Raw genomic sequence first — 25,247 nt, forward strand, 5'->3', positions numbered from 1 at the left:
CATAGCAGAGAGCTGGATTACAAGAGGAACAGCCGGGACTAGAACCGGCACCCATATGGGATGCCAGGGCTTTAACCCACGGCGCCACAGTGCTGACCCCAAGTTTATCATTCTTAAGAGTTCCATTGTTCTACTCAGATGAACTTGCTCATATCCAGAGAGACTTACAGAGTCCTAAATCCAATGAACATTTTTTATTTTACTTCAGCTCATCCAGAGTTGACATTGTTGAATACGTTTTCTTTAGAAAATTACCTTTCTGTGCTTTTATTTACAGTACTGCTTTATTCTTTTAGCTTTTTTTTAAAAAATTTATTTGAGAGGCAGAGAGACAGAAAGGAACAGCATCCTTGTCCAGTGTTTCACTCCCCAGATGCCTGCAATGGCTAAAGTTGGTCTTGGAGAGAAGCCAGAAGCTAGGAGTATAATCCAGGTCTTCCATGTGGGTGGCAGAAAACTAATTACTTGAGTCATTACCATTACCTCCCTGGGACTGCATTAGAAAGCTGGAAGCAGGAGCTGGAGGCAGGTATTAAACCCAGGGATTAGAATATGGAACGTAATGATTCTAACTTCTAGGTCAAATGCCCTTCTCCATGTAATTTGGTTTTGTCCCTACTTGCATATCATTTTATAATACCTTTCCATGCAGTCTTTTTCATATCTATAGTTTAATTAACTGGATCCAAACAAGTCTCAAATGTTTATTTCTACCCTACCCTTTCACTTTGAATGTCAGGCCCATAAACCCAGCTGACTACTTGGCATCTCCACCTAGCTGTCTCCAAAACACTTCTGACTCATGACATCTTTTGGCATCTATCCTTTTTAAACACTTAGATTCCCAATTTCAGGACATATGTACACCATCTATCCAGTTCCCTAATCCAGAAGCCCAGGAGTAGTCAATCTCTAATCCAATCCATCACTAATCCCCACACCCCATTTTAGTTTATTAATAATTCTCAAACCATCCTCTCCTCCTGCCACTAAATTCATTCTCTATACTATGGAAGGACAAATGGTTCAAAACCCAAAACCCGTAATATACCTCCCTCTACTTTCAACAGCCCCTCATCCTTAAATGGTTTAATTATTCTTAAAATAATGATGATTTTTTTAAAAATATTCATTTAATATATTTGAAAGACAGCATTTTATATATAGAGAGAAACAGACAGAGGTCTTCCATTCACTGGTTCACAATCCAAATGGCTGCAATGGCTGGATCAGAGCCCACGTGAAGGCAGGAGCTGTAAGTGTCTTCCTGGTTCTCCCACATGAGTGCAGGGGCCTAAGGACTTGAACCATCCTCCACTGTTTTCTTAGGCACATTCACAGGGAGCTGGATAAGAAGTGGAGCAATCAGGAATCAAACTGTTGCCCATAAGGGATTCTGGCGCTGCAGGCCTGGGCTTTAACCCACAGTGCCAGCCTGAGATATTTAATAAGTAAATAAAGCTTAGAATAATTTGTCTCTTGCCTGTCTTTCTACAGCACCAAAATGGATTAGTGTGGTTCCTATTTAAGATATTGAGTCAAGTGAAATGTCTTTAAAGATAAAGGATAATTACACTTCCAAATATTGGAAGACAGGACGAAGCTGAGGCAAATGGTTTAAATATATATTTTAAAAATATATAAAAAAAACTAATGAAGAATCAAGATATCAGTAGTGGGAGTCAATAGGTATCGACTATGTGCATAAAACAGAAAAGATACAACTTCTAGTAAACAAATCAAAAAATTAAAAAGGAAATAAATTTATACATTTAGTATGTATACTTCCTAGTTGTTTTAAATTAAATTATGCATTAAAATCAGCTGATTGAATGTCTAGAACTGATAACTAGACAAATGTAGGTAATCCTTTTTAAAAAATTGATGTCAATGTAAAATACAATATCATGTTACTGAAATGTATTTAAATGTGAATAATAAGACATTCTATACTCTAAGATGTGTATGGCCTCTTAATTTGCATTTTCAATGTTGTCAAAGTTATCACATATAATTGGAGATAAGATAATATTATATTTTATGTGATTATTTTCTGTGAGTTTTGGGATATATAAAGCATAATTTTTAGCTGACTAGACCAAAAAGCAAGTCTACACTGGTAAGATGAAAATTTGGCACTATTGATGACATTCAAAAGATGTTGCTGTGGGCTCTGAGGGGAACTCCAGTTATTGGCAGATGGATGCTCTTGTAGGTGTAGAAGTACCTCTTCATATCACTTTATCGCTCATGAAGTGTCACTGTGTAAGCTGCTTTCTGGGCAGAAGCCAAGCACTTCTGGAAGCTGAATAAGTCTTTCAGGCAACTAGCGTTCTATTCATTTCATTGAAACAATGAATCATGTATGAACTGGAAAACTGACTCAACAAGTGTTAAATAATTTGTTGTCTGTATAATTTTATCTGAGGTGTTACCATAAAGATTAGTTTTATATCCATGGTTGAACATAACAGCTCAATTATCTGTTATTAGGTGGTATATGTTTATACCATCATATTAGATGGTGTGTGTTTATCTCAATAATGAGTCCAGAAATTAAGAAAATATAAGAATCATGTTTCAGAGTTAACTTCAAAGTAAGGCTTTGTTCCAACAAAATATTCTGTGGGCATTTTGGTCATAAACTCTTTTGTTCAGGCTAACGTGATTTTTTTGGTTTCTTCACTAACATTTTTTGATTTCTTATTAGATTTGGAAAACTTAAAGTTGTTCAGGAAAATAAAAATAATAATTTGCAGGTATCAGTTGTTTATTATGAAAGATGTTTATTCTAAAATACAAATTACATAAACGTTTGGAGGTTTTGTAGCCACTTTTGAATAAAGATGTGGATGCCAGGTAGGATGTGTTATGAATACAGTCATTTAACTGGCCCCTGCTCACATCATCACCAGCATAAATTACAGAGGGTAAAGTCAGCACCAATTCTGGAAACTGAAGAAGAAATTCAAATAAACTTCTGTGGATTCAGCATCAGTAGGATCATACCAAATGAAGTTATTCTAAGGTACCCATCTTTTAAAATAGCAATGCCAACAGGGAAAGAATTAGGTAACTTATAAATATAGGTAACTTATAAAGAAAAACAACTTATTAAGAGATCGCTTTATCACATTTAATGCACAAAGTCAGCACAGATCGCCTTCTGTATTTCGAAAGGAAATTTTGTTAGCCACAAAATCTATAGTAACATCCATTGTAGGCCGTGGGAGCCAGGCCGGAAGACAGCGGGAAGATCCTTTGAGCCTGTGCAGTTGACCTTCATATTTCTAACCTAAGATCTCGAGATGCGTCGTGATTCTCTTGTCTATTACACCGCTAAGGTTCACGTAAGTAATCTTGTAAGCAACAGCAACAGGACTGAATTGGGACGAGCCTTTGGCTATTATGGATCACTTCAAAGTCTGTGGGTTCGCTTTTGTTGAATTTGAAGCCTGCTGGGATGCAGCTGATGCCGACCAAGAACCGGATAAGGAACGCTGTATGGCTGTCGTTGTAAGAGTGGAAAAAAAGAAGCTGAAATCGTGGCCCACCTCTCTCTTAGGTCGTCGCCCCCGAGATGATTATCACAGAAGTCCACCTCGCAGCAGATCCCCAAGGAGAAGCCTCTCTCGCAGCCGGAGCAGGTCCCCTTCTAGAGATAAGAGATACCACTGTCTCGGGAGAGAAATCACAAACCATCCAGATCCTTCTCTAGGTCCCCTTGCCCTTTTAGATCAACTGAAAGAAAACGGAACCAGTTTGGAAGAGAAGTGGGCTACAGGGGATGAATTCATTTTACTGGAGTATGTACAGAACATTTGTGCTTTCTTTGACTTCATAAACTTGGTTCATTTTTAAGATGTTTCAGCTGTTTGAATTTGTTTGTCTCTTGGAACAGTGACACATAAAAATACGTAATTATCTATGGTTTGAAGTGGATCCTATGAGGCATGTAATACCAAGAATTGCTGCTTTCCAATGTTCCCTTAAGTAAGATTGAATTTCCTTTTGAATTTTAGTCTTCATAGCCTGATGACCTCTAAATCCTGCCTGGCTAAATAAAGTGCTGTGTTTTACTATTGCAGAAACAATGTTGTCAAAAATTAAATTAAGACATAATTTCTTTCATAGGTGGTATATAGTATTCAGCTACAGAGGAACAAGCAGTCTTTAAAACCTGGTATGCCACAAGACAGCAGGTAAAAATAAAATCTGCACCAGATTAGGGGTTCTTTAAAAACCTGGTTAATCTTACCCTGTGCAGAGGTTGTCTAGTGAGTGTAGAATCTGGTAAGTTTCAGGAACGTTTACCTTTGCTGAGATCATAAATCCTCAATGTTATTGTGATATGGAATACAGAGCTTTTTATGACAGTCTTTATTTGGAAAGCTGAGATTTCAAAAAATACCCATGTCCTGCCACTTGAAGGGTACATTGTACAGCTGAACTTTGAGTTACTGTGCAAGACTTTTTTATGCCGTTATTTATAATACATTTTTGTAAGAATCCTTGGGATTAACATTTTCATTACAAATTGTTTAATTTGAAAGTCTTTTTCCTTGAAAACTCAAATCTGTGCACTTGGTGCCAAGTCCAGGTATAACACTCCTATTGAAAGCCAAAAACTTATATTTTCTTGTAAAGTGCTTTTGAATGAATGAAATATTCACATAGTTGAAAACACCTGTTGCATACGTTCTGAAGTATGCAGGTCCCAAGAGAGTAACCACGTGTTCTTCCTAATACACATTAATTGAACAATGATCCTAGTGCTTTATATGAATCATAAACACGTGCTGGGAAAAAAGTGAGCATTGAAGCTTGCTCAATAATTTTTTTAAATAAATGAAAAGGTTAATGTATTTCAACTCTAATGACAACATCAAATCAAGTTTGGGAGGCCCCAAATTGTGGTTTTGTCACTTTTTAAAGTTAACTTTTTATTTTTTTTAATTTTTTATTCACTTACTTTAGAGACAGAGGGAGCTCCCATCCACTGCTTAACTTTCCTGAATGCCTACAACATTTAGGTCCAAAGCCAGAATTCAGGAGCTAAGAACTCAATTATCCAAGTCATCACCACTACTTCCCAGGGTCTGCTTTAGCAGGAAGCTGAAATCAAGAGCCAATGGCAGGAATCAAACCCAGGCAATGTGATGTGGGATGCGTGCCCGCTGCTTGTAGGACAAATAGCCTCCCCTGATAATGTGCTTTTGAAAACATATATATATATATATATATATATATATACATACACACACATATATATACTATATATTTAAAATGTTTAATAAAACACATGACAACTAAAACAATGGAACATAGATAGCAAGAGATTAATGGAATAAATTAGATACATAAATTTACTTAATTTATACAAAAACAGGATATTTCTGTTATTGAAATAATATTTCATGAAGATTTCTTTGAATACTAGGTAGATATTTGCAAAGATGAATCTAGATTCTGATTTTACATAAATGTTTGACAAATAAAAGGTTTGGATCAAAAAGTAAATTACAAAATGTACCAGAAGGAAATGAAGATGAATATAATATGGAGGTATAAAAATTTTTATAAACCTTTACAAACTAAAAATGAAAGCATAAATGAATCAAGCAACAGAATTAACCTCATATGTTTTCCTAATTGTGCATGTCGCCATGAAGACTTTTCCTTCCACTTACCCGAAGGCCACAGGGATAATGAGAGAGTGAAACTCAAACTGTAGAGTATGGGTGCAATCAGAGTCTGCATGCTCCAAAGTACACACGTGGCTGTCCAGAACCCTAATAAAAAGCTTCACAGGAGGAAGAAGAGAGAAAAAGGAACACAGAAAGGACTCGGCAAGAGGGCTCAGTCACTGCCAATTTCAGAAACACCAGCAAATGTACACTTTCTGAAGATGAGAGGCACAACCAAAGGTGAAATATCTGTATCCCGTTTCTGAACAGCAGGAACAAGAACAGAGGTGAAGTGCTGGCAGCAGGAGTCCTGAGCTAGGTTTGGTTTATAGAAACAGAAAAAGCGGGGTATAAGAAGGATCACAGAGACGTAGAATTTGGGGCAGCAGAGGAGAATTTAGATTTGCATTATGAATATCAAGCAACTAGGATACTATAATATATCTGCCTGACCAAATGAATGGCTCACTAACAGTTGATCCAATGAAACTCAACTAATATAATATTGGACTCCAAAAAATACTAGCAGAATTTGAACTCAAAAATAACAAAATAGAAAAAGAGGCATTATAATTTCCTAATTGAAGAAAACTAGTCACCAGGAAAATATTGCTATGCAGCTTTATAGAAAAATATAAAATATTTACCTAAGTTAAAAAAAAATAAAGCAATTGCCTAATTACCTCTCTAAGGAAGACCTTATAGCAGATCTCCAAAAATTCAGTAGTCAAATGGAAAAGCACTAAATAAAATGAAGCATGATCTGCCAGAACTCCCTAAAGAAAAAAAGTAAAATAACAAATGAGAAAAAAAAAATAGGGAAGAGAAGTCATAGAAATATAGTAATAGATTTTTTATTTTCATTTTTTTTTCAAAGATTTTATTTATTTATTTGAGAGGCAGGGTTGCAGAGAGAGGGAGAGACAGGAAGGTCTTCCATCTGCTGGGTCACTCCCCAAATGGCTGCAACAGCTGGAGCTGTGCCATTCCAAAGTTAGAACGAGGGGCTTCTTCCAGGTCTCCCACGTGGGTGCATGGGCCCATGCATTTGGGCCATCTTCTGCTGCTTTCCCAAGCCATTAGCAGAAAGCTGGACAGGAAAAGGAGCAGTTGGAACACAAACGGGTGCCCATATGGGATTCTGGAGCCGCAAGCAGAGGCTTAGCCTACTACGCCACAGCACTGGCCTGTTTCATTTATTAAAAGATATATTATGTATTTACTTGAATAGAGATAGAGAGAGAGATGATCTTCTATCTGCTGGTTTACCCCCCAAATGCCCATACCTGGGACTGGCCCAGCCTGAAGCCAGGAGTCAAGAACTTCATCCAGGTCTCCCATGTGAGTGTCAGGAATCCAAGTACTTGAGTTGTTATCTGCTGATTCCACTTGTCTTAGCAGGAAGTTGGAAGCAAAGTGGAAACTATCTCAGGCACTCTAATAATGGATGTGGGCATCACAAGGAAGGGCCTAACATACTACAACACAAGGCCCACTCTCCCCAAAATAACCAAAATTAAACAGAAATTGGAAGTGAGCTAGAAAGTCTTTGGGATATATATATATATATATATCCCAAGCAAATATATATATATCAAATATATATATATGATAAAGCAAAGAGGATTGACTTATATATATTGAAAATAATCCAAGATCATGGAAGAAGATGTTTAAACATATAATTTAAAAATCTTTCCTGAAATAGAAGACTTGAATTAGTGCATTGAAAATGCCAGGTCTAATTATGTATGCACCCATTAATGGCTTCTCTTTAAGTAAATGTTTACCTGATCATAAAAAAATTATCAAAGAAAACCTAGAACATAAAAGCCCACAAGAAAAATAATTCACATCTAACTTCACAAATTAGGGATTCTCTTTTTCAAATTGATGCTAATCTTCTAGTTTTATGTGTTTTAAATAACTTCTCCCCATTTTTTCTTACCTTTTGGCTATCTTTATTGTATATTTTGAGGAAAATAAGTTCTTAATTTTAATATAATTGAATTAATCAAAAAAGAGATGTTAATCATAAACATTTGGTGTATCTGTTTTAACTTTTCTATACTAAACTCAGCTTTTAATATATATTATAACATAATAAAAATATTCTATGTAGTAAGCTAAGAATATTGTGTATATTTTGAGAAAAGATGATTGTATTTAAACTTGTGTTTATTCTCAATAAGCAAATTACATATTTTTTCTCATGTGTTTGTATATATTGAATAGACAATATACTCTTGAAATATACAATATACTCTTTTAGATTATAATTATGAAATCATGCATAATGTAAAGTTTATCATCTGCCCATCTCAGGTTCTCCTTCCATGTTTTTCACCAATAGGACATACCATAGACCTTGAGCTTTTTTTCCCATTAGTGTTAGAGTCATTTAGAGGTCCTTTAACATCAGTGATAGAGATATACCTTATTCTTCCTGATGGCCATATAAAATCCTATTGAAAGGATGGACTATAATTTGCCTAAGTAGAGTGTATTCCTATTTTTTCCTACTTGGTTTGACCAATAATGTGGCTATTCCTGCATACAAATATAGGAGATATAGTTATATATATCCATATACATATGTATCTCCAGGATATATATATATCTGTAAGATAAATATCTAAATGTGCAATTGTGGGGTAACAATGTATTTGATTTTTATGTACTGTATAGTTCTCCAAACATGTTACCATATCCATACCATAAAAGATATAATGAAGCCACTCACACTGTACACTACCATTTAAAAAAATATTCTTCACTCAGGGTGTGTGTTTGGGATAACAGTTAAGGTTATACTTGCTATATCCACATCCTATATCAGTACCTGTTTGAAATCTTGGCTACTTTGCTTATGATCCAGCTTCTCACTCCGTTAGGAAGGAGATGATGGCTCAAGTACTTGGGTCTTTGTCACCCATCTTGGAGACCCAAATTGAGTTCCTTTCTCCTGGCTTTGACCTGGCCCATCCCAGGCTATTGCAAACATTTGGAAAGTGAATCAACAGGATAAAGGATCTCTCTTTCTCTCTCTTCCTCACTCTCTGTCTTTCAAACAAATGAGAATGAATGAATGAATCATTGAATGAATAAATAAATAATTTTTAATGACAAAAGATTTTTAACAATTTCCAATACTGTGATAGATGAAGGAAAGGTACACCATTGCTGTTTTAACTAGAATGTTTTAAATTCTCATTTAAGCTAAGAATCCGACTGTCCACTTGCATTTCTTTGGAAATAGTCTACTGATGAACTTATTTTATTTTGCTGTTAGCTGTTTATTTTTTTCTTGATTTAAAAGAGCTCTTCTCATATCAAGTAAAACAATATTTTGCACGTCCTATGTGTTGCAATTAGTCTTTTCCAGATTGCCTTTTTTTTCTCAAGCAGAAAATTTCAGTTTTAATGTAGAGAAAATTACTTTGTGACTAAATTAGAAAGCTTCTCCCCTCAACATTTTTATTTTAATATTTTATAGTTTTCCTTGTGCTTAAACACTTTCTACCAAAAACAATGCACTGTATTTCTTTGTATAAATGCATCATAATTTGTTTAGCCTATTATATCTTGTTATTTAGTTGATTCCTTTCTTCTTCATCTATAGGCAGTGTTGTAATGAACATCTACATATTTTCATGAACATTATTTTATTCCTGCTTCCTTCAAAGAACATTCTTACCCTAATACTTTACATCCGTTGCCCTGTCAAATTACATGTCCACAAGTATTCAATACCAGCAGTTTTCAAAATGATCACGTAAAACATGCATTTCACAAAATTGTGCTTGTATTTCAAGATTTTTGCACCAATATAAACTTATCTTTTAATTCATTTTTCCATAATTTTTGGAGTCCCCTTGTATAGCTAGCATTTACTGGCACCATTGTCAATGCTTAATATTATCAGTTTTAAACATATTTTCACTTGTGGAAATTTATGCTCACTCTTGTGTTTGAACCAATACTCATTGCATTATTTATTCCCATTCCTTAGTATCTTTTTCTCTAGATTTCTTTTCTTGTACCTTTTCTAACTTATTTTATTTCTCTGCCACTCAGACAAAAGACTGTAAAGAGAAGATGTGCTCTGGGTGAGTGTTAGATAAATTGAACAAAGCAAAATTCATGTTGCCACTTCTCCAAGTGGGAAGATCACTTTTTTCCAGCAACCTATTTAGATCTTCCTTTTTCAATGTAACAGCTCCATTTTTTCTAAGGAAATGAAAAACATCATCTCAATTACATTACACCTGCTCTCATAGCCCATTTAAACTTCTATTGTTTTCTATTCTCTCTTGTCTGAGGAAAAGGTGCACTGTGTCTATATGTCTGAATGAGGCTCAGACTTCTTATCATTTTCTTGCCTCCTCCTCATTATAGGATGACAACAAGAGGAGGACAATTCAACCTTTCTCCTCTGGAACTCTTCCATCATACGTGGTAGAAAGCTCCAGGCAGACAGGCTGGAGACTTGCCTCCTTCTCCTTTGTCCTCCAAAGTCTGCAGTTGTTGTCGCTCCCCCTCTTCATGGAGGAGCAACACAGGACCCTGCGCTGTTCTTTCGTCTGCTCGGCCCTCCCCGGGTTTGCTGCTGGTTCTTCCCGGGTTGGCTACTATCCCTTCCACCTCCGTGGAAGGGCAGTTCCCCCTGGCCGCATTCCCCACTTCCGCAGGGGAGCGGCACACCGCCGGCCGGCTTTCTCGGGGGCTGCACAGGTTCCCTTAGATGTTCCCCATAGATGTTCCTGGTGCATGCCGTCTCTCTCCTCCTTTATAGTCCTCCTCCGCCAATCCCAACTCGGCTGAGTACGCTGCTCTCCAATCAGGAGCAAGTCCTACAGTTAATTGGTTGAACTGGAGGCAGCTGTGCGGAAGCTGTTTACTTCTCTCCCAGCGCCATATTGTGGGAGAGCAGATGCATAGAATAAGTCCTAATTCGAGCAACTCAGTCTAGTCCGGATTGCTCCCCACAGATCCCCCTTTCTTTTTATTTTTTGGCGTTGATACGCGCCTGTCTTCGGTGTCCCGCGGCACACACTCTGCTCTACTTGCTAGAGCTGCCACAGGCTCTTACAAGTCCTATCAATCAGGAAAACCGAATCCGGGTCCTCTCTTCGCCATGTTGTGAGGAGGTTTTTAGGCGCTGATGCGTGCCTGTGTTCGGTGCCCTGCAGCGCATACTCTGCTCTGCTAGAACTGCCTGCAGGTGTTTACAAAACCTATCAGGCAAACCGAATCCAAGCCTTCTCATTGCCTTATTGTGGGGGAGACTTATTAGTGTTGGTTCGTGCCTATCTTCGGTGACCTGCAGCTCATACTCTGGTCGAGCTTTGCTGGCGCTTACCGCCTTAAATCAGGCAGACCGAATCCAAGCCTTCTAATTGGCATGTTGAGGGGAGGCCTTATTTTTCTCTATTTCTCTATCTCCGGGCATTCCTACCTCTCCCATTTCACTTCTATCTTCCAGCATTCCCATTTTCTAATTGGCATGTTGAGGGGAGGCCTTATTTTTCTCTATTTCTCTATCTCCGGGCATTCCTACCTCTCCCATTTCACTTCTATCTTCCAGCATTCCCATTTCTCTTTTACTTCACTTCCAAACTTCTGTTTCTCTTATCCCTGCGGCTTTCCGGCACCTCGCCCCGCCGGCGGGTTCCCGGCTCTGCGCCGCTTCAGCCCGCGCGCCTCTCTGCGCGGCTTCCCGGCTTTGCGCGGTCCGCGGTCTCCACGCTTAACCCTTTCGCGTCTGAACCACGGCCTACGCCAGCGTTCCCTATCTATTCACGCCCCGTGCTCTCTCTGCACGCGGCGGCTTCCGCGAGTAACACAGCGTAGCTTGCGTCTCCGCCACTAGGATTCAATCTAAGTTCCCCGGGCTAGCCTGGCGAATTCAACCCAGCGTACGTCTCCGCCCCACGATCTGGCTTCCCGTCCTTTGCTCCCCGGGCTAATCAGACGGATCCCAATCTGGCTTACGTCTCAGCTTCTGGTTTTAACTTTTCGCCCCCTATTCCCGGGCTAACTTGAGAATCCCAAAGTGGCTTTCGTTTCCGCCTTGGCCTGCCCCCCGCGGCTTCAATTTCCCTAACATTTTTCTCTACCCGGTATGTTTCCCCAAGCTTTCCTCCAACGATATTCCTCCCTCATTTCTCCTGGCCTCTCCCCACAGTCCGCGTCCGAGTCTGTTTGTTCTAACTTTCACTTTCGCTTTCGACCTTAGAGATTTCTCCCAGCTTCCCCCCGTAGTCCGTATCCGAATCTATGCCTAGGCTTTCAATAGCTTCTTCCGGCTCCTTTTTCGTCCGGCTTTTCCCTAGGCTGTTTGCTAGTCTCTCTCTCCGGTATTTTCCCAGTTCTTCCCGTTTCTTCCCTCCTAAGTTTTTTATCCGTCCTAGGTTTCCTATCCGAGTCACGTTTCTTCCCTCCTAAGTTTTCTATCCGTCCTAGGTTTCCTATCCGAGCTAGGTTTCCTATCCGAGTCACGGCACCATTATGTCGCTCCCCCTCTTCGTGGAGGAGCAACACAGGACCCTGCGCTGTTCTTTCGTCTGCTCGGCCCTCCCCGGGTTTGCTGCTGGTTCTTCCCGGGTTGGCTACTATCCCTTCCACCTCCGTGGAAGGGCAGTTCCCCCTGGCCGCATTCCCCACTTCCGCAGGGGAGCGGCACACCGCCGGCCGGCTTTCTCGGGGGCTGCACAGGTTCCCTTAGATGTTCCCCATAGATGTTCCTGGTGCATGCCGTCTCTCTCCTCCTTTATAGTCCTCCTCCGCCAATCCCAACTCGGCTGAGTACGCTGCTCTCCAATCAGGAGCAAGTCCTACAGTTAATTGGTTGAACTGGAGGCAGCTGTGCGGAAGCTGTTTACTTCTCTCCCAGCGCCATATTGTGGGAGAGCAGATGCATAGAATAAGTCCTAATTCGAGCAACTCAGTCTAGTCCGGATTGCTCCCCACAGTTGTAAAATCGCTCCTGCAAGATCAGACCCTTGCTAATTACAATACTAACATCTATTAACTTTTTCATTCATGGCCAATTTTCATTCATTTCTTAAGGCTAATACTAATTGCAACTTTAAAAAAAATAATAATGCTAAATAGGGCAAGCAACCTGGGAACCCAAATGGTATATTCCTCTCTTGATACATAGTCTCTCATTAGACACATTCACAGAGGAGGGGGAAATCCCCTCCAAAGAGCTGGCGCTGCAGATTTTTTTTTTAAAAATTTATATTTATTCTAGGGTTATTGAATATATTGAAGGTTTTTTTTTTAACATACAAAGTGAGAGTTTGGGGATAATCCACTTGGCAAGCAGTCTCAATGGAGAATTTAAAATGAGAGAAAACATGGTGAAGAGAAAATAATAAGCAGAGTAAAGTACTAGATCTTGAAAAGTCATGTGGGATAAACCAACAGGTTTTTTAGTAAATGTGATCTTTGTTAAATCTGCTTTTAAAATAGTCTGCAACAATTCCAGAGAAATTAAGAAAATAACCACTTTCCTAAAATGATTCCTTTGTCTGATCTGCAATTTATCTTCTAGCTCCCATCATAATATTAAAATATTAGCTAAAATAACTTAAATTTATCCTAGGTAGATGAAGAAGAGAAAGATGCATTTTTCTTTATGATTTTGGCAAGAATTTGTTGACATCTCTATCATACAATTGTTCATTTCTAAGTGGGGAAAATCAGAATCATCAGTTGCCTGTATTAACCTCTGGGACTGCTGGTGATTATTATTCAAAACTGCATTTCAGGGTTCTACTTCCTAGTCTATACTTTGTTGTCATTACAGAAGCCAAATTAGCAGAGAATTGTATTATAGATTAGGCTAAGTTTGAAGAGAATATGGGAGTCAGTGAAATTTGATATGTGTTCAGGTGTTCACTAAATTGAAATGGAAGCAACTTTACTGTTCTTAACTCCTTGTTCAGTAGCACATGCAGCTGTGTGTGGGTGGCACCCTTATGCGGGACTTTGTCTCTTCTGGTTAAAGAGCTGCCTTCAGAGCTGACATGATCCACAGTTGTCACATAAGCAGATGTGGATTCCCTTAGCACCGATCCTTGTCCCCAGTAACCTCAGCCCTCATCCTGTATTTCCATTCCCCATCCAGTCACTTTCAGACTTCCCACAACTGGGCAAGGGCCCATTACAGTCTCAATCTGATGATCACTCAAAGGCTCAGAACTTCCATGTGGCAATTCTTGAAGGGACCCTCTGCTTCAGGTTGTTGAGTTTTTCTTTATCAATCATAGAAAAATACACTTCGATGGAGGAGAGAGAAATTGAAACAGACCTTACATGCATTGTAAATGCAATTAAATCACTGCTTTTATTACATAGTAAAATAGATGCCATGATTAAACTTTCTTAGAAATAAGTTGATTGAAATCTAAAATATGACTGCATGCAGCAAAAAACAGTTAAGCAAGCACTTAATTGATACCCCAATGCTAGGATTATGGAATATCAGAATAAGTGAAAAGAAAATAGAGCTCAGAAGAATAAACATATCAGTTACAACATACACGTTTTTTGCAATCAATTTCTAGTCTAGGCTATCAATGTAATCTTTTACCTCTACAGCATTCCAGTTGGAGTCCTATCTGTCTTTTGTATTTTGTGCAAATCTACTCCCTTTATTTGTTACCATTTCCACCTATGACACCAAATCAAAGCAGAGTGGGATGGGACTTTTTTTGTGTGTGTGTGTGATCCAAGGAAGAGCTTCTTACTCATTCTGGTATAATTGGTAACCCTACAGAAGAATCCCAGGCACACACTGAGTGAGTATTATGGTAAAGCAGACCATATTTGTAGTAAAATATACATACATAAATTTCAATAGTATATTTTAAAAGTCTTAATGGGGGATATCAATCTCCAAAATCCCTCCATAAAGTATTGTGCTCAGAATTTCAAAACTTTAAGGAACAGATGATTCTATCTATGCAAATTGCTTCAGAGATTATTTTTATGATATAAAATGATGCCATTTGTTTTCAGACCCAAACTAATAAAATATAAAATATATGGTTTTAAAGATAGTATAGTACAATCTAAATTTGAATAAATACAAAGTATAAGTAACATTTTATTGTTTTTGAAGAGATCCTAGAAGTAAAGTATAGCAAAACCAACACTGATATCTACCATTTCGTAACATTTTCTGAAATTCAAGTCAATAACATTATTTACGAAAAGAAAAATTTTATATGATATTAAGAATGAAGATTAGCACCTTTTGTTGATCAATAATTCAATTCCCATGAAAACGAAATTAATCTATTGAAATACTATCATTCAGTAAGTGACTAAGTATGAACGAATTCATCTGAATTATATACTGTGTTAAAATACCATTTCTTTAACAAATTTAAATTGAGACTACTTAAAATTGAAAGAGTAATTCAATATTAAGAAATTAATGTTATTCTATTTTAATACACTATCATCTTGACAACTTCACATGACCCATATTACATAAATATTGAGCTAAATTTTTTGTATATTACTTTTATATTTATTAAATTATAATATGGTTGTGATAATATATTTACAGTAATACATTGTATTATTTATATTTAATTAAAGTACTTATTTGTCAGAGTACTTTTAGATTTACAGAAAAATGGAATGGAAGATTCAGAGATGTTTGCACATTCCAAGTGTCCCAACTCATACAACCGCCTTCATTGTAAACATTGCCAGACTGATACATTTGTTACAACTGATCAACTTACACTGACATATTGTCCCTCAGAGTCCAGAGTTTACACTTTGCTTCACTCTTGGTGCTGTATATTTTATGTGTTTAGACAAATTTATAAATGACGTGTATTAGCACTATATTAACATGTAGAGCAATTTCTAAACTCAAAAAGATACTGGCTATGAATTTGTCATAAGTAACATTTAATGTAGTGACATATGTTTATTTTATATCTATTTTGTTAACATTTTTATTACAGGGGGATGTTCAATTTTGATGAGATTTTTTTTCTGCATTTGTTGAAAAATCATGTGATTTTTTTTACCTTTCTGTGATGAATTAAATACAACAAATTGCAAGTGTTTAATCATTCCTGATTCTTGAGATAAGCTTTACTTGAACATGATATAAGACATTTCTGATTCTTTGATTTGATCAGCAAATATTTTGTTGAAAATGTTTCTATTTATGTTTGTCAGGAACATTGGTCTATAGTTTTTCTTGTGTTGTTGTGTCTTTGTGTAGTTATGGAATCAAGGTAATCTCATAGACCAAGTTTGGAATAGCTCCTTCCACTTCAATTTTTTTAAGAGTTTGAGAATATTTAGTGTTAATTTTTCCTTATGGGTTTGGTAGAATTCAGAAAAAAAGCTGTCTCTTGTTTGACTTTTCTTTGGAGATTTTTGATTACTGATTCAATCTCATTATTGTATTTGGTCTGTTCAGGTTTCTTTGGCTTAATGATTTAATTTTGGTTAAGCTATATGTATCCAGAAATTTATCCATTTCCTGTAGATTTTCCAATTTTTTGGCATGTAGTTCATAACAGTCCTTAATGAGGTTTGGATTTTTGTGATACCAGATGTATTGCTTGTTCATCAAGAAAAATGGGGCTGTAGTTCATGTGGGTCAGCTAGACTTCCTATGCCCTCTGGATTCTGGTTGGATACAGGAAGGTAACTGTGTTAGAGTCCACGGCCCAAGTCCCAGGTGGGATTGCACTGCCTTGCGTTGAAGAAATCAATCTAGGAGGATAGCCCTGAGTTTGCAGAGGCAAGTCCTCAGCTTCTAAGACATTGGGGAAAAAGCCTGCCCTGCTGTGCCAAGTCACTTGACCTACCTTGCAAGTGCAGTGCACTGCTTGGACTCAAGTGATGAAATCACTGTTGCTATTGGGTCTCTGAATTTATAAGACTGTGGTTCTTTTTGCCAGCTTGATGGAATGTCTGTGAATTCCAAGGATAATACATGTAGGAGTTTCTCATCCATGGGCAGTATGTCAGTATGTCTGACTGTGAGTCCTTTCTCAACAGCATCATGCTGCTGCAGCCCGTGATGTGGAGGTGGATTGAGAGACCATGTGAGTTACTATCCTGAAGCATAGCTGGAGTGTGTTCTCCAGAAAGCTACTCGTGCTGAGCTCCAAGCATGTGGTGATTGCGAATCCCTCCTCTGGCTAAGACTGCCCATTTCTGGTGTCCATGGAGATGGGATATTTTGGGACTCTCCCATTGAACTTTTCCATACAATGGGGATTCTTCTCTACAACAGAGCAGACCTGGCAGTTGCTGTAGTGTTTTGTCCCTCTCCCTCTCTTTATGTTACCATCCCAGATCCCTGTGTCCTATGGGATTCCAGTGTTCTACCTGGGGTAAGCACATCAAAATGCAGTTTTGAATTTTTAAAATCAAACAAATAAAGCAAAACATAAAATTCTGGAGATCATATTAATTTTTCCTCAGTTTCTCCTGGTTGTAGTAGATATAATAAAATGTTGCAATTCTGTATGTTAGCTGTTCATCTTCACCTCTTGACTTTCTAACAATATAATCATGGTTGACAGAATTAATGTGGTCCAATGGAAAACACTGGAAAGATATAATCATGAGAGCTGTGATATTAACAAAAAACACCTAATTATGTATAATTTTTATTAATCTGTAAAAGAGTAAAAACACTGCATTTTCTTACAAGTTATAGAATCCCATGGGGTGGGGGGGACTCAAAACAGAGAAAGTGAACACTGCTTAATTCCAGAAAATATGATTGTTTACATTAAAATATCCAAAATAATCTACACACAAATTATTTGAACTTTTTAAAGAACTAAGTAATATTACTGGAAACAAATTAATACATATAAATCATGTCCATGTAAGAGCAATGAGATAAAATAGTTTTATAGTATTATTTCTGAATTTTCAGCAATATTAAAAATATCAAACATTTAGAAAATAACAATGGGGCCGGCACTGTGGCGCAGTGGGTTAATGCCCTGGCCTGAAGCGCCAGCATCCCATATGGGCGCCAGTTCGAGATCTGGTTGCTCCTCTTCCAATCCAGCTCTCTGCTGTGGCCTGGGAAAGCAGAAGAGGATGGCCCAAGTGCTTGGGCCCTGGCACCTGCATGGGAGACCAGGAAGAAGCACTTGGCTACTGGCTTCAGATCGGCGCAGCTCCAGCCATTATGGCCACTTGGGGAGTGAACCAAGAGAAGGAAAACCTTTCTCTGTCTCTGCCTCTCACTATCTGTAACTCTACCTTTCAAATAAATAAATAAAATCTTTTTTTAAAATAAGTGGCTAAGGCAATTTTTCTAAACAAAAAGGAAATAATATGAGGAGTTTTCTTTACTTAGTGGACTTTCCTTTTCTATTCACAGCTTACACAAAAATTGTAACACTGTCTGATACAGCACTAAATGTATGTAAAACAATTGTAGGGTAAAAGGACATGTGTAGTGGAAAGTTTGCTCTTTTAATTTGTTTTTTTTTTTTAATTTTTATTGATATAAAGTGAACATAGTTCATGCATGTCATAGGTACAAATCTAAGAAGACAATTATAATGTTCTAATTCCTCTCTCTCCCTCAAATCCCCTCCTTCCTTCCTTCCTTCTTTTCCTTTAATTTTTGCAGACGCATAATTTCAGTCCACTCTGATGACAAGCTTAATGCACTACTAACCAAAATATTCAACAGGTAAAAAGTATAAAGACCACAGTGACACAGGAGTATAAACAAGGGCTAAATAAAACAATCAAATCACAAGATGTCTGTTTCATTCCTATACATCATTTTGTATTCTATACTAACAACTACATATCAGAGAAAACATAGGATATTTGTCTTTTGGGGACTGGCTTGCTTCATGAAGCATAACAGTTTCAAGTTGCATCCATTTTGTTGCTAAAGACAGGAATTTATTCTTTTTTATGGCTGAGTAGTATTCCATAGCGTGTATAAATCACATTTTCTTCATCCAGTCATCTGTTGAGAGACGTTTGGCTTGATTCCACAGCCTAGTTATTGTGAATTGAGCTGCAAGAACCACAGGGGTACAAATCAGTCTTTCCTATGCAGATTTCATTTCATGTAGTTAAATTCCCAGGAGTGGGATGCCTGGGTCATATGATAGATCTATTTTTAGGTTTTGCTGGAGACCACCACCTGGACTGAATTCTGCTGAGAACTCACCTGGCTGTATTGCAAACGTGAACAGTAGGTTGTTCAGTCAGTTGCATGATGCCCAGGCAGAAAAGGAAATGCTGTGGGCTCCAGGAAACAACAGTTGAAACTTTCGATCCTGGTTAGTGTTTGCTGGGAAAGAATGCCTTTTCTTCAGGGTTTCTCTGTACTGGGATTGTTACCCTAGTTACTAGTGTTTAAATACCCATGTATTACCTGTGGTTTTCATATTCTTTCTTATAAACACCAAAACTTACTATTTCTTGTTTTTCTGTTTTAATTTCCTTGTTGTAAGACCCTGATTTTGTAGAACTGCACATTGTTTATAATTAACCTTTTATGTCACTGCTGATAGTAAAAACTGGGAACAACCATACATCGGGCCTCAGCCATTGCCTTTGGTCCTTGTCCCCTGGTTTCCCCACACTGAATATCTTAATCTGAGTCTGCTTATTTATTCTATGTTCCTCTTTGGGGTCAACCTGACACCCTGCCATGCTGGATGTAGCAAGGTTTCTGAGGAATCTCCTATTGTCTTCCATAATGGTTATGATATTGGATCAGGCAGGTAGCTAGATTAGGGTCAGGACTTGGAAACCAAACCTCCTCCACCACATGTAGTCCTATCCACCCACCTGTCAATCACATGATCCTTCTTTATCAGTTACATCAGTTACATAATTTGCTAATACTTTTTTCCATTCAGTCAGTTGCCTCTTCACTTTATTGACTGTTTCCGTTGCATCAGAAGATATTCAGAAGCTTCTTAGCTTGATGTAATCCCATTTGTCTATTTTTGCTTTTATCGCCTGTGCTTCTGTGGTCTTTTCCGAGCTATGACAATGCCTTCAAGAGTTTCCTCAATGTTTTCCTCTAGTAATTTGATGGTTCCAGGTCACAAATTTAGGTCTTTGATTTATTGTGATTGATTTTTCTATAAGGGGTAAGGTAGGGGTATTCTTTCATAATTCTGCCTGCAGAGATGATTTGCCCAGCACCATTTTTTGAAGAGACTGTTTTCTCCAGGAATTGATTTTAGCTCCTTTGTCCAAGATTAGTTGCTTGAAGCTACATGGATAATTTCTAGGGTTTAATTTCTGTTCCATTATTCTACATGTTTTATTTTTCCAGTACCAGACTATTTTGATCATGACTGTCCTATAATATATCTTGAAATCTGGTACTATGATGCCTCCAGCTTTGTTTTTGTTGTTTAAATTGCTTTAGTTATTTGGGGCCTCTTGTGTTTCCATATGAATTTTAGCATAATTTTTTCTACATCTGAGAAGTACATCCTTAGTGTTTTGTGTGGGATCCTACAGAATCAGTAAATTGCTCTAGGTAGAATAGACATTTTGATCATGTTAATTATTCCAATACAGAAACATGGAAGATTCTTCCATTTTTTTTGTCTTCTATTTCTTTCCTTAATGCTTTGTAATTTTCATTGTAGAGAACTTTCACATCATTAGTTAAATTTATTCCATGGTATTTACATTTTTGGTAGCTTTTGAGAATGGTACTGATTTTACAAGTTTTTTTCTCAGCTCTAGCATTGTTTCTAGCATTCTCAATTTTTGTAGATTGTATGTGTGAAGATATCTATCCAATTCTTCAAGGTTTTCCAATTTGTTGGCATATAGCTGTTTGTAGTAATTCCTGATGAATCTTTTTATTTCTATTGTATCCATTGCAACATCTTCCTTTTCATCTCTGATTTTGTTAATCTGGGTCTTCTCTCTGTCTCTCCATCTCACTCTTTTTTCAGTTAGTTGGGCCAATTGTGTAACAAATTTGTTTATTTTTCAAAAAGCCAGCTCTGAATTTCACTGATTTTTTTTTTATTTTTGTATTTCAATATGTTTATTTCTTCTCTAAGTTTAATTATTTCTTTCCTACTACTAATTTTGATTTGCTGTGGTTTTTCTAGGTACCTGAGGTGCTTTGTTAGATCATTTGTTTGGTGCCTTTCTAATTTCTTGATGTAAGCACTAATTGCTGTAAACTTTCCTCTTAACACTGTTTTTGTTGTATCCAATACGTTTTGATATGTTGTGATGTCATCTTCACTTGTCTCTAAGAATTTTTTGGTTTCCCTTTTGATTACTTCTATGACCCATGGTTTATTCAGAAGCTTTTGTGCTTTCTTCCATATGGTTTCATATTTTCTAGTCTCTTTAGTTCTTAACATCCAGCTTCATTCCGTTGTAGTCAGAGAAGATACATGGCATAAATTCATTTTTTTTGAATTTGTTAAGACTTGTTTTATGGACTAGAATAAAATCTAGCCTAGGGAAAGTTTTAGGCACTAATGAAGAGAATGTGCATTCTTCAATTGTGAGATGAAATGTTCTACATATATTAGTTAGATCCATTTGGTCTATAATGTGGATTAGCTCTGTTGTTTCCTTCTTGATTTTCTAAGCCCATTGATGAAAATGGAATGTTGAAGTCCCCCATTATTATTGTATTGGAGTCTGTATGTTCCTTTAGATCCACTAACATTTGTTTTAAATAGCCTGTCACCCTGGCATTAGATGCATGTACGTTTACTATAGTCACATCTCCATGTGGAAATGATTGCTTAATTATTAGGCAATGCCCTTCAATGTCTCTTTTAAGTTTTTGTGCTAAAGTATATTTTTCTGATATTAGGATGGCTACACCTGCTCATTTTTTCTTTCTGTTAGCATTGACTATCTTTTCCTATCCTTTCACTCTCAGTCTGTGTATCTTTATTGGTAATGTGAGTTTCTTGTAGGCAACTAATAGATGAGTTTTGTTTTTTAATCCATTCATCCAATTTATATCTTTTAATGGGAGAATTTATTCCTTTTACTTTAAAAGTTATTATGAATTAATAATGACCATCCTGCCATTTCCCCATAATTTCCACGTTCACATTATTTTATGGTGATGACTATCTTTCTCTGTTTCAGTGTGTAGCACTTCCATAAGTATCATTTGTAAGGCTAGATTTGGGGTGACAAATTCTTTTATGCATTTGAACTTGAAAATAACATATGTAGACTATGATAAGTTAAAGCAATCAAAAACTATACATGGAAACACATTCAAAAAATACTAGAAATAACCAAAAGGGAACTCAAAAATGTCAAATAATTCACAATAAAGGAGAAAGAGCAGAAAATCAAAATGAGATAAAAAAATAAAAATAAAGTGAAAAATATAATTCCAAACCTGCCAATAATTTAATTGGGCTACAAACACCAATTAAAAGTCAGTGAGTGTGGGGCCAGTACTGTGGTATAGCAGATAAAGCTGCTGTCTGAGGTGCCAGCATCTCATATGGGTGGTGGTTCAACGCCCTACTGCTCCACTCCCAATCCTAGTCCCTGCTGATGGCCTAGGAAAGCAGCAAAAGATAACTCAAGTGCTTGGGCCCCTGCACTTGTGTGGGAGATCCAGAATAAGCTCCTGGCTCCTCACTTTGAATCAGCTCAGCTCCATTTGGGGAGTGAACCAGTGGATGGAGGACCTCTCTCTGTGTCTCTCCCTCTATCTGTAACTCTACCTCTCAAATAAATAAATAAATAAATCTTTGAAAAAAAGCAGAGAGTGGCAACTGACTTAAAAACATGACCCCAGTTTATGGTGTTTATAAGAAATTCACTAACGACAGATAAGAATAAGAAGTTTTTAAAAATGTGGCAAAGAAATATCTGTCAAATATTATTCAAAGCAAGGTAGGAATTGCTACAAGCAGATAACACAAATTGATTTCAGGCAAAGAAAGTGATCAAAGAAATAAAAGCACATCATTCTATAATGATAAAATGTTCTGTTATCAATACAAAGAAATTTAAATGTATTTGCATAAAAGCAGCAAAATATGTTAAGTAAAATCCAACAGAACCAAAACACTTACAAATATATGTGAAAACTAGAATACTCCTTTCTCAAAAAGTGATAAAAATAACTAGACACAAAACAGCAGTCATAGAACTCAACAATGTCATCAATGAACAGGATTTAATTTATAGCATGTATCCAATTAATGTAGAGTGCACATTCTTTACAAGTTCCCATGAAATAAATACCAAGAAACATCTTACAGTGTGCCATAAAATGTTAAAACATTGAAATCATACACATTGTGTTCTCTTGTGACAATCAGATAACAGAAATATAAATGTCAAAATACTTCAGAACAAAAAAAAATACTTGTACATAAGCATGGATTAAAGGATATTTCAAAGATATAGTGTATTAAATCAAAATAAAACATTAAAATTTTTGGGACAAAGCTCAAGCAGTGCTGTGAAGGAAATTTATAGCATTAAATGCAAGCATTAGAAAAAGAAGAAAGTAATCATATGAGTAATTTAAGTTTCCATTTCAAGGCAAAAAAAAAAGTAGAATATACAGATGCAAGCAAAAGGAAACAAAGAGCAGAATCAATGAAACTGAAATCAGGAAAATAAGTGGAACAAAGGAAAACTGTACGGACTCTGCACATATCAAAATGGCAATAAGGAAATAAGGGAATAAAGTTAACAACTCAGATTAAATGGTTCAATTCCTTAAAAATCACAATACTATCATGATTCATCCAATATAAAATAGATAATATAAATAGTGCAATGACTTTTAAGAAAACTTATTTCTTAATTTTGAAATTCCCCTAAACAAGGTCCAGGTTGCTTCACTGTAGCATTCTACCAGCTGTGAAAGAAGAACTGATTCTACAACATGTCTTCTAGAAAACAGAAGAAAATGCAACATTTTCCAAACAATTTTGTAAAGCTAATGTAACTCCCATACCAAAATCAGTATGAAGAAAGTAACTACAGGTAAATATTCTCAATTTTACAGACACACAAATTGTTTAACATAATGTTCAAAACAAAATTTAGTCATTTTTTAAATGTAGAGCTACATTCCATGACCAAATGAGGTTTACTCCAAGGATACAGGGCTGATTTAGTATATTTAAAAATAATGGATCTACTGTAAAGAGTGAAAGAAAATATTCACATCATCATATCAATCAATATATGAAATGTGTTTGATAATATACCAGCATCTATTAATGATAAAGCTCTCAGAAAATTAAATAATTATGTACTCTTCAACTTGATAAAAAAACTTACCAAAAATATACAGTTAGCATGATACTTAATGGAGAAAGGCAGTGTCCTTCTTCATATGATTGAGAATCAAGCAAGGATGTTTACTGTCACCAAAAACAGTAATAGAAATTGTAGCCAGGGTAATAAGGTAAGTAAAGGAAATAACAAACCTGTATATTGGAAAGGAAAAAACAAAATGATTCTTATTTGCAGTTGACAAGTGGTCTAGATAGAAAACTCAAAGGAATCAATAGAAACTTCTAACCCTTACAAATGAGTTAAGCAACTTTTCGAATTGTAAGATAAGCATTAAAAACCACCAGCATGTTTTTATATACTGGAAGGTGAAATTAGAATGTATTATTAGTTATAACCAAGGAGATATATAGAATATAGAATGCTATACATTATTAATCTATGGAAACATACACAGAACTTTAGAGCTGAAAGTTACACTATTCTAAGGAATGAATTTTAAAAGAGGATCAAATAAATACTGTGTTTACAAACTAGAAGAAAATATAAGAAAACTGTCAATTTTCCCAAGTTCCTTCTTGGGACTTGGCCCAACCTTGGGCATTTCAGGCATTTGGGAAGTAAACTAGCAGGTGGAAGATCTCTGTGTTTCTCCATCTCTGCCTTTCAAACAAATAATTAATAAATAAGTAAATATTTTTTTAAAATAGAACTTAATAATATATAAAAAGTATTTCAATTAGAAATGAATAAAAATAGGAAGGAACATTTTACTAAGGATATACTGATGGTTAAAGACAAAAAGAAAAAAGAAAAGGAAAAGGAAATCACATGAAAGGGTATTCAACCTCATCAGCATTCAGGAAATGAAAGTTAAAATCATAATGAGATATCACATATTTATCAAACTATGCAAGCAACTTAATATAACCTAGTAGTTACATTTATTTGTGTTTATCCAAGGGAGAAATATTTTATATACATATTTGTACATGAATGTTTAAGGTCCAAACTGGAAATAGCCTGGATGACCTTCAACAGGTGGAAGATTAAATAAACTGCACTGGGGCCCGGCGCTGTGGCGCAGTAGGTTCATCTTCCGCCTGTGGTGCCAACATCCCATATGGGGGTCAGTTCTAGTCCCTGCTGCTCCTCTTCCGATCCAGCTCTCTGCTATGGCCTGGGAAAGCAGTAGAAGATGGCCTAAGTCCTTGGGCCCCTGAACCCACGTGGGAGACCCGGAAGAAGCTCCTGGTTCCTGGCTCCTGGCTTCGGGTAGGCACAGCTCTG

The 25,247-nt window shown here is 36.7% G+C and overlaps 1 long non-coding RNA gene and 1 pseudogene across 2 annotated transcripts in view; one reads left to right on the forward strand and one right to left on the reverse strand.

Annotated features, from left to right (window-relative positions):
- LOC138849375 (uncharacterized) overlaps positions 1 to 24,337 on the reverse strand; it is a 61,980-nt gene extending 37,643 nt beyond the window's left edge. Inside the window, exons 1-2 of one of the 2 annotated variants that reach the window (XR_011388157.1) lie at positions 24,253 to 24,337; positions 24,003 to 24,151 (exon numbers count right to left, since the gene is read on the reverse strand). This is a non-coding gene — a long non-coding RNA (uncharacterized lncRNA). Of the gene's footprint in view, positions 1 to 24,002; positions 24,152 to 24,246 lie in introns of both variants that reach the window. The other variant, XR_011388158.1, reaches the window with a different exon arrangement.
- Positions 3,309 to 3,791, forward strand: LOC127482811 (serine/arginine-rich splicing factor 3 pseudogene; annotated as a pseudogene).
- Positions 24,338 to 25,247: the final 910 nt, after the last annotated feature.

This window comes from Oryctolagus cuniculus, chromosome 4 (assembly GCF_964237555.1).
Source record: "Oryctolagus cuniculus chromosome 4, mOryCun1.1, whole genome shotgun sequence".
In the NCBI taxonomy this organism is placed as follows: domain Eukaryota; kingdom Metazoa; phylum Chordata; class Mammalia; order Lagomorpha; family Leporidae; genus Oryctolagus; species Oryctolagus cuniculus.